Consider the following 10,863-nt stretch of genomic DNA (forward strand, 5'->3'; position numbering starts at 1 on the left):
CCCAGTCGCTCTCTCTCTTCCCCCCATCACTCTCTCTCTTCCCCACCCATCGCTCTCTCTCTTCCCCCCCACCCCAGCCGCTCTCTCTCTCCCCCCCCCAGTCGCTCTCTCTCTCTCTATTCACCCCCCCCAGTCGAGCTCTCTCTCTCTTCCAACAACAACATGCCCTCGAAAAAGCCTCGGCACCGCCGGGCACTCTAGCTAGTCTATATATATAAAACAGTCTGTCTTTCTGTCTGTCCGGCTATACAATCAAAAGTTATAGAGCCTACCTAGACATGTGTTATATCAAAAGAAAGCTTATGATTATCGAAAGCTCATAAGCGTATTTACTTTTTGAAATTGTTCAGGCAGTATGCAAAAACCCTTCAAAAACCTTCAAAATGCCACTCATTATCCACTCATTAGCGTTGAGTGACGTGAAGGTTGACCAATCCTGTGACGTGATGATTGACCAATCCTACAGTTCAGTCACCTGATGTTTGACCAATCGGTGTGTGTGTGGGTGGGACTAATCATTCTCAGCTCAGGGATGTGGCAGCCATTACACACCAGCCGGGCCTGAAGCTAAAAATATGGTAATGGAGGTCAGTATCTTTTTCAAAAAAAATAAATTGCACCAAAAATATTTTAGAAGTACTTTAACTTTCATCTTTGAAGGTCTTAAAAGCTAGAAATGTTTAGGTTAAAAAACAGTGGAAAATACCCGAGGCCCCAGGGCCTAGGCTTCTCGAACTGCCGACAGCCAAAATCCAGTCCCAGGCTCCCAGCCCAGACATCGACCAGGCCCAAAAAAGCCCTGGCAACGCCGGGCCCCCCAAGCTAGTATGAAGTAAATGAAGGGATCAAACAATTCTTCCTCAGACACTGGGGAACTTATAAGCCAACAGTTATAACAAGATATTGTTTATTGTGATGCAGAAAATACAATATTCCATCTTGAATGATTCAGTTTCAATTCTGTGCAAAAGAAACTGTGACCCCAACGTGTTTCCAATAGGCTGCCTTTTCATCTGACGTCACAAACGCCACCATTGCATCTCAAGGGAATCGCAATGCAACTTGAAACATAACATCGGCGGCTTGTTGGTCTAGGGGTATGATTCTCGCTTAGGAAATTTCTGTGGCTTAAAATGCGAGAGGTCCCGGGTTCAAATCCCGGACGAGCCCAGTCACATTTAGTTAAACTCAACACCTCAGTCATGAAAGCTGAAATCGCTCTACTTTAAAAAAAACGGAATGATCCGGGACTGTGAGCTCTGCCATTTTAAACAGACACAGAATGATCCGGGACTGTAAGCACTCCCGGTTTAAACAGACCCAGAGTGATTAACAACTGACCACGAGCCATTCCATTAAAGACAGGCCTGATTTTCAATGCTTAAGAAAGCGATGGCAACATAAATCGGACTGTTTCTATAATAGGCGGCCGATTACAATGCCCGCTCTTCTGTTGGACGACAAATTGAGTGTTTACTCCATTATAATTTTTCCATTTATCTCCGTCATTTCTCTCCAGCCAAATGACCTGAGTGTCAGTGTCAGCCGTGGCTCAGCTGCAGCCAAGTCAAGCAGCACTCCAGAGATTTGAGCACATAATCCAGGCTGACACTCCAGTGCAGTACTGAGGTAGTGCTGCACTGTTGGTGCCCCCGTCTTGCTGGTAAGACGTTAAACCGGGCCCTCCGATCCCATGAGAGTATGCCGAAAAGAACGAGGATTTCTCGCCCATTATTTAGCTCTCATCCAAAGACACTAAAACAGAAAATCTCTTCATTAAGGTTGATCAATATTTTTGAAATTACATTGCCTCCTGAAGGAGAAATTTATGTTTCTGCTCCCTCAACATTTGCCTCTGGTCCCGCTACTCTTTCATTCGGTGACAATCTCAGCAGAAGAAAGGAGGAGTTCGACAATCTCCGAATCACGATCACTGCTCCACATTCATTCAAGATGTTGAAGAATTGCAGTGGTCTCTTTTAATTTTAACAAGATATGAGTAATGCATGGGGCACAGGCCAGGAGCACCAGGGCGATTCTGACGAAATTGCATTTGAAAGTTTATTTCAGGCAAGTTTCAGTTAAAAGCTCGGAAAGGGTACCAGTATCAAACGTAATAACGACGAGGATGGGATCCGCATTCTCGATGAACAGTCCATCGCCTCAACCTCTCGGCCACCTCGTCTCAACCATGCACTGCTCTCAGCCATTCCATTTCCTGGTTTTTGCATCTAAGCAGAAATACCCTGAAAGAAAGTCCACTTCACCGCTTATCCTGCCCATGCACACAGATCTACAATGTTGAAAATGTACAATCAGCTTAATGTAAGCAAAAGGCCTTCCGCTGCTTCAGTTGAAGGACTGTCATAAATGGTCGGTTTGAAGCCAGATTCAAAACAGAAAAATGGTCACTCAGTTAATTGAACAACCGCGGCAGGACTCGAACCTGCAATTGTTTGATAACTGAAAAACCTCGTCAACCGAAGTCAAACGCCTTATCCATTAGGTCACGCGTCCACTGATGCTACTGAACCCCTTTTTATGGGGAGAATTGTGAGCAGATTCAAGTAAAATGCTCGCAAAAAGAAGCGGATTGAGGAAAAGATCAACATATTTTAACTGAATGAACAGGACTTCTGCGAGCTGGGTTTGCACCAGCGCAGGGAATCGCAATGCAAATTGGAACGCAACACCGGCGGTTCAGTTGGTCTCGGGGTATGATTCCCGCTCAGGAAATTTCTGTGGTTTAAAATGCGAGAGATCCCGGTTTCAAATCCCGGACGAGCCCAGTCACATTTACTTAAAGTCAACACCTCAGTCATGAAAGCTGAAATCGCTCGACTTTAAAAAAAACGGAATGATCCGGGACTGTGAGCTCTGCCATTTTAAACAGACACAGAATGATCCGGGACTGTGAGCACTCCCGGTTTAAACAGACCCAGAGTGATTAACAACTGACCATCGACCCATTCCATTAAAGACAGGCCTGATTTTCAATGCTTAAGAAAGCGATGGCAACATAAATCGGACTGTTTCTATAATAGGCGGCCGATTACAATGCCCGCTCTTCTGTTGGACGACAAATTGAAGGTTTGCTCCATTATAATTTTTCCATTTATCTCCGTCATTTCTCTCCAGCCAAATGAACTGAGTGTTGGTGTCAGCCGTGGCTCAGCTGCAGCCAAGTCAAGCAGCACTCCAGAGACTTGAGCACATAATCCAGGCTGACACTCCAGTGCAGTACTGAGGTAGTGCTGCACTGTTGGTGCCCCCGTCTTGCTAGTAAGACGTTAAACCGGGCCCTCCGATCCCATGAGAGTATGCCGAAAAGAACGAGGATTTCTCGCCCATTATTTAGCTCTCTACCAAAGACAATAAAACAGGAAATCTCTTCATTAAGGTTGATAAATATTTTTGAAATTACATTGCCTCCTAAAGGAGAAATTTATGTTTCTGCTCCCTAAACATTTGCCTCTGGTCCCGCTACTCTTTCATACGGTGACAATCTCAGCAGAAGAAAGGAGCAGTTCGACAATCTCCGAATCACCATCACTGTTCCACATTCATTCAAGAAGTTGAAGAATTGCAGTGGTCTCTTTTAATTTTAACAAGATATGAGTAATGCATGGGGCACATACCAGGAGCACCAGGGCGATTCTGACGAAATTGCATTTGAAAGTTTATTTTAGGCAAGTTTCAGTTAAAAGCTCGGAAAGGGTACCAGTATCAAACGTGATAACGACGAGGATGGGATCCGCATTCTCGATTAACAGTCCATCGCCTTAACCTCTCGGCCACCTCGTCTCAACCATGCACTGCTCTCAGCCATTCCATTTCCTGGTTTTTGCATCAAAGCAGAAATACCCTGAAAGAAAGTCCACTTCACCGCTTATCCTGCCCATGCACACAGATCTACAATGTTGAAAATGTACAATCAGCTTAATGTAAGCAAAAGGCCTTCCGCTGCTTCAGTTGAGGGTCTGTCAAAAATGGTCGGTTTGAAGCCAGATTCAGAACAGAAAAAGTGTCGCTCAGTTAATTGAACAACCGCGGCAGGACTCGAACCTGCAATCGTCTGATAACTGAAAAACCTCGTCAACCGAAGTCAAACGCCTTTTCCATTAGGTCAGGCGTCCATTGATGCTACTGAACCCCTTTTTATGGGGAGAATTGTGAGCAGATTCAAGTAAAATGCTCGCAAAAAGAAGCGGATTGAGGAAAAGATCAACATATTTTAACTGAATGAACAGGACTTCTGCGAGCTGGGTTTGCACCAGCGCAGGGAATCGCAATGCAACTTGGAACGCAACACCGGCGGTTCAGTTGGTCAAGGGGTATGATTCCCGCTCAGGAAATTTCTGTGGTTTAAAATGCGAGAGATCCCGGTTTCAAATCCCGGACGAGCCCAGTCACATTTACTTAAACTCAACACCTCAGTCATGAAAGCTGAAATCGCTCGACTTTAATAAAAACGGAATGATCCGGGACTGTGAGCTCTGCCATTTTAAACAGACACAGAATGATCCGGGACTGTGAGCACTCCCGGTTTAAACAGACCCAGAGTGATTAACAACTGACCACGACCCGTTCCATTAAAGACAGGCCTGATTTTCAATGCTTATGAAATCGATGGCAACATAAATCGGACTGTTTCTATAATAGGCGGCCGATTACAATGCCTGCTCTTCTGTTGGACGACAAATTGAAGGTTTACTCCATTATAATTTCCCAGAGTGATGAACAACTGACCACGACCCATTCCATTCTCGACAGGCCTGATTTTCAATGCTTATGAAATCGATGGCAATATCAAACGGACTGATTCTATAATAGGCGGCCGATTACGATGCCCGATTTTCTGTTGGACAACCAATGGAAGGTTTTTCCATTTTAATTTTTCCCTCTATCTCCGTCATTTCTCTCCAGCCAAATGAACTGAGTCTTGGTGTCAGCCGTGGCTCAGCGGCAGCAAAGTCAAGCACTGCTCCAGAGCCTTGAGCACATAATCCAGGCTGACACTCCAGTGCTGCACTGTTGGTGCCTCCGTCTTTCTAATAAGACGTTAAATCGGGCCCTCCGATTCCATGAGAGTATACCGAAAAGAACGAGGATTTCTCACCCATTCTGTATCTCTCAACCAAAGACGCTAAAACAGAAAATCTCTTCATTAAGGTTGATAAATATTTTTGAAATTACATTGCCTCCTAAAGGAGAAATATAATTTCTGCTCCCTAATCATTTGCCTCTGTACCCGCTACTCTTTCATTCGGTGACAATCTCAGCAGAAGAAAGGAGGAGTTCGACAATCTCCGAATCGCTATCTCTGCTCCACCTTCATTCAAAAAGTTGAAGAATTGCAGTGGTCTCTTTTAATTTTATCAAGATATGAGTAATGCATGGTGCACAGTCCAGGAGCACCAGGGCGGTTTTGACGAAATTGCATTTCAAAGCTTATTTTAGGCAAGATTCAGTTAAATGCTCGGAAAGTGTATCAGCATCAAACGTAAAAACGACGAGGATGGAATCCAAACCCTCGCGTACAGAGCACAATGGATTAACAGTCCATCGCCTTAACCTCTCGGCCACCTCGTCTCAAACATACACTGCTCTCAGCCAATCCATTTCCTTCCTTTTGCATCTAAGCAGAAACACCCTGAAAGAAAGTCCACTTCACCGCTTATCCTGCCCGTGCACACAGATCTACAATGTTGAAAATGAACAATCAGCTTAATGTAAGCAAAAGTCCTTGCACTGCTTCAGTTGAGGGACTGTGAAAGATGGTCGGTTTGAAGCCAGATTCAGAACAGATAAAGTGTCGCCCACTTAATTAAACGACCGCGGCAAGACTCAAACCTGCAATCGTCTGATAACTGTAAAACTCACAACTGACGTCAGACACCTTATCCATTAGGCCACGCGGCCGCTGATGATACTGCGCCTCTTTTTAAGGGGAGAATTGTGAGCAGATTCAAGGAAGCTGCTCGCAAAAAGAAGTCATTAACAACTGACCACTCATAACTCTTGTGCCAAAGCCTATTGCATTTAAAACAGACATTTTTTTTTATTATTCATTGATGGGATGTGGGCGTCGCTAGCTGGTTGGCCTGCATTTAGTGCTTATCCCTAATTGCCCTTGAGAAGATGGTGGTGAGCCGCATTCTTGAACCAGTACAGTCTATATGGTGTAGGTACTCCCGCAATGCTGTTCGGAAGGGAGTTCCAGGATTTTGGCCCAGCGGCAGTGAAGGACCGGCGATACAGGTCCAAGTCCGGATGGTGTGTGGCTTGGTGGGGAACTTGTAGGTGGTGATGTTCCGATGCGTCTGCTGCCCTTGTCCTTCTAAGTGGTAGAGGTCGCGGGTTTGGAAGGTGCTGTTGAAGGAGCTTTGGCGAGTTGCTGCAGTGCATCTTGTAGATGGTACACACTGCAGCCACAGTGCGCTGGTGGTGGAGGGAGTGAATGTTGAGGTGGTGGATGGAGTGCCAATCAAGCGGGCTGCCTTATCTTGAATGGTGTCGAGCTTCTTGAGTGTTGTTGGAGCTGCACTCATCCAGGCAAGTGGAGAGTATTCCATCACACTCCCGACTTGTGCCTTATAGATGGTGGAAAGGCTTTGGGGAGTCAGGAGGTGAGACACTCGCCGCAGAATTCCCAGCCTCTGGCCTGCTCTTGTAGCCACAGTATTTACATGGCTGGTCCAGTTCAGTTTCTGATCAATGGTAACCCCTAGAATGTTGATAGTGGGGGATTCAGCGATGGTAATGCCATTGAATGTCAAGGGGAGATGGTTAGAGTCTCGCTTGTTGGAGATGGTCATTGCGTGGCAGTTGTGTGGTGCAAATGTTACTTGCCAGCCCAAGTCTGAATGTTGTCCAGGTCTTGCTGCATATGGACACGGACTGTGTCAGTATCTGACGAGTCTCGAATGGTGCTGAACAGTGTGCAATCATCAGCGAACATCACCACTTCTGACCTTATGATGGAGGGAAGGTCATTGATGAAACAGCTGAAGATGGTTGGGCCTAGGACACTGCCCTGAGGAACTCCTGCAGTGATGTCATGTGATTGAGCTGAATGACCTCCAAGAACTACAGCCAACTTCCTTTGTGCTAAGTATGATTCTAACCAATGGGGAGTTTTCCCCTTGATTCCCATTGACTTCAGTTTTGCTAGGGCTCCTTGATGCCACACTCGATCAAATGCTGCCTTGATGTCAAGGGCAGTCACTCTCACGTCACCTCTTGAGTTCAGCTCTTTTGTCCATGTTTGGACCAAGGCTGTAATGAGGTCAGGAGCTGAGTGGCCCTGGAGGAACCCAAACTGGGTGTCAGTTAGTAGGTTATTGCTGAGTAAGTGCCGCTTGATGGCACTGTCAAGGACACCTTCCATCACTTTGCTGATGATTGAGAGTAGACTGATGGGACGGTAATTGGCTGGGTCGGATTTGTCCTGCTTTTTGTAGACAGGACATACTTGGGCAATTTTCCACATTGCCGGGTAGATGCCAGTGTTGTAGCTGTACTGGAACAGCTTGGCTCGGGGCGCAGCTTGTTCTGGAGCACAAGTCTTTACTACTATTGCCGGAATGTTGTCAGGGCCCATAGCCTTTGCAGTATCCAGTGTCTTCAGCCGTTTCTTGACATCACGTGGAGTGAATTGAATGGGCTGAAGACTGGCATCTGTGATGCTGGGGACCTCAGGAGGAGGCCGAGATGAATCATCCACTCGGCACTTCTGGCTGAAGATAGTTGCAAATGCTTCAGCCATGTCTTTTGCACTCACGTGCTGGGCTCCACCATCATTGTGGATGGGGATATGTTTGGAGCCTCCTCCTCCTGTTAACTGTTTAATTGTCCACCACCACTCACGACTGGATGTGGCAGGGCTGCAGAGCTTTGATTTGATCCGATGGTTGTGAGATCGCTTAGCTCTGCCATCTCCTATACTGCAGCTATATGTTCCTCCAAGGCAGCCACTTTAACTTTCTGCTGGTTGTCTACCTCGGTCGCCCATCTGATCAGTTCATCAAAGGTCTGCATGGTGACCAATCCAGTTTTCAGCGTGGCCTGATGGGCACCACACAGCCCTTCCTTGTACATTTAACAACATGCCAAATTGTCTTGTTGTGGTGCTATTATGCCTGAGTGTGCTACAAAACTAGTCCACTTCCGTTCTCCATAGTCATGGGCGGACTCCCCTTTCCCCTGACTAATTCCCATGACTTGTACAAATCCTAAAACGTGCGTAACAGCGGTCCTAAATGCTGTATAATCCATATCTCGTTGCTGCTTTGTAGGGGCTACATTTTGATACCATGTTCCGTCCCTATATTGTTGAGTTAATTGACCCCACATATCTTCACTCATTTTTGCCCTCACTACTCCATCAGCATCCCGGTTTTGGAAGTTCTGACCTATTCTCATTTCTCTTAGTTTCTGTCAGAATATGGCATTACTCTGTCGGGGCTTTAGTTCCGGCAGTATTTGAAGCAACTTTAATTTATCTCCTGGGGAGAAAGGTACGTCAGTGTTTTTTATCTGAACTGGTACTGCTGGGATGGTAATGGTGCCTGTGGATGCCCCTACCAGTGTAGGCACCGCCGGGGTGCCCGGAATAAATTCCACCTTAATCGGTGCCGTTTTTACGTCGTCATATGGGGTCGGGATATCCCCATCATTATAGTCGAGGTCATGTTCAGCCCCTTTTTGGCTTAGCGCATCCCAGTCTATCCTGTCCTTGAATACTCTTTTCACCTCTGATGGCGCTGCAGGATCTGTTGCCATTACTGGTACTTCGGTACAATTTTCGCGCCCGTTTTTGGTCCAAATTCGAGCATGGCTACTCAACTCATAATATGCGTGAGCCACTAAAATGATGGCCTTTTCTTCATTTAATTTTGTTTCTTTAGCTTACCATTCTCTTTGTTTCGCCGGTGGGTCATTCGGTTGCCAATCCTTATTAACAATTTTGTCAATTAATCTTTTATTTTTGTCCGCTAAATAGCGTGTCAGAGACCCCACCCGTCCCCATTCGAGTTTTTCACTTTCCATGGTTAATTGTTGTCAGCAGTACATCCCGTACTTTACTCTCGCAGAGTGAGACAGTACTTGCAACCACAGTTGTCAGAGTTACCATCTTTGCTTTACTCTCGCAGAGTGAGATGTTACTTGCAACCGCAGTTCTCAGAGGTATCTCCCTTATTTACTCTCACAGAGTGAGTCCATACTGGCAACAATTTTGTTCGGGTAATTTGTTGTCAGATGTATGCTGAGCACTACTTTCAACTGGAGTTGTCAGAGGTATGCTTAAACTTTCTGCATTGCTTGTAACTCGAGTTGTCAGAGTTATGCTTTAGACTTTTTCTCCAAAGTTAACGCACTACTTGCAACACATACCACACCTGCACTTCCGCGCATTTCACCTGCACCCCAAGACCGCTTGACTTATCGATTCACATGTTTTAGTTCTTTGATTCAAAAGGGGGCGGTGGACATGAGACGGTGTTACCTTGCCCTAACTGTATGTGGCTTTTTAAAGTACTCACGTTTTTGGCTCAGCTTCACTCGCCCATGCTTCCCGTCCGTGAGGATCCTGTTCGTGATGCCAATTGATGTGGAGCATTTTAAACAAACACTTGACACAAGGTTTTCGGATCGATAATCAACTCTTCTTTATTACACTGGTGGGGAGACAATCTGCTCTGTCTTAGCCAGACTTCACCAAATTGATACAGCAAACACTACATTTTTATACATTAAAACACATATGTCCTGCTCGCTCAGAATTCATTCCTGCCACCTGATTGGACCTTGGCCATATGCATCTTCACTGATTGGTTGCCTATGCTGCATAACATTAAAGTACCACTTTTATTATCGTAAACCTTTATGTCCGTTATCCCCCACGCTGTTGTTGCACCTATGATCTTTGCTTATGCGAGATAGGGACTCATCAACATTGTACTTCTGACTCATTGTCCTCCTTTCCTGCCTCTCTAGGCCTCTTTAATTCCAACTCATTGTTTTACTTTCCTGCTAGAACAGAACTTACATCCTCTAGGCCTCTTATGGTTTCCACATCTGACTATTTGCAATTGTCTGTAAGTGACACAGTCTGCAGTTCTAACACTACCGCTTAGGTTATCTCAACTGCCAGTTCAGCAATTTAGAAAAAGCTTACTACTGCAAAGACTTATTAGATTATTTTCTTTATTACACCATTCAGTGAAACTGCCAGCGATATCACTTTTACTCTTTCCCCACTGCAGATGGAACCATTTATTTAATATCAACATTTATAAACGGGCCATGCTGGGACACCCTGGCAGGATCTGTGGGGAGAGGAAGGCAGAGTTAAGGTTTCAGCTCGATGATCATCTGTTCCTACAAATAAACATCATGCATATGTTAGTAGTTTTTAAACAGTAAAAAAGACAACTTGCACTCCTATAGCACCTTTCACGACCGTCGGACGTCCCAGTTGCTCACCAATGCTCAGTTTGAGTCCCGACAGGACCACTAGGTTCCAGACCACATTACAGCCTTGATTCTAACATGGACAAAGGAGCTGAATTCTAAAGGCGAGGTGAGAGTGATTGCTCTTAGCAGCAAAACAGCATTAGACCAAGTGTTGCACCAATGAGCCCGAGTAAAATTGAAGTCAATGGAACTTGTGGGTGGACACAGGGGAAAGCCGACTTTTGGAGACATACCTAGCATAAAGGAAGATGCTTGTGGATTTTGGAGGCGAATCATGTCAGCACCGGGACATCACTGCAGGAGTTAATCTTCACCTGCTTCATCAATGACCTTCCTTCTATCATAAGGTCTGACCTGGGGATGTTCAGTGATGATTGCACAATG

At 45.6% G+C, this 10,863-nt stretch overlaps 1 non-coding gene across 1 annotated transcript; it reads left to right on the top strand.

Annotated features, from left to right (window-relative positions):
- Positions 1 to 1,080: 1,080 nt before the first annotated feature.
- trnap-agg (transfer RNA proline (anticodon AGG)) lies at positions 1,081 to 1,170 on the top strand. The gene is given in 2 exon segments: positions 1,081 to 1,116; positions 1,135 to 1,170. It is a non-coding gene; the product is annotated as a tRNA-Pro (tRNA).
- The last annotated feature ends 9,693 nt before the right edge of the window (positions 1,171 to 10,863 follow it).

The sequence above is a fragment of the Somniosus microcephalus genome, unplaced genomic scaffold (genome assembly GCF_052327205.1).
Source record: "Somniosus microcephalus isolate GS21.2 unplaced genomic scaffold, FLI_Smic_1.0 unresolved_chr1, whole genome shotgun sequence".
NCBI lineage: Eukaryota > Metazoa > Chordata > Chondrichthyes > Squaliformes > Somniosidae > Somniosus > Somniosus microcephalus.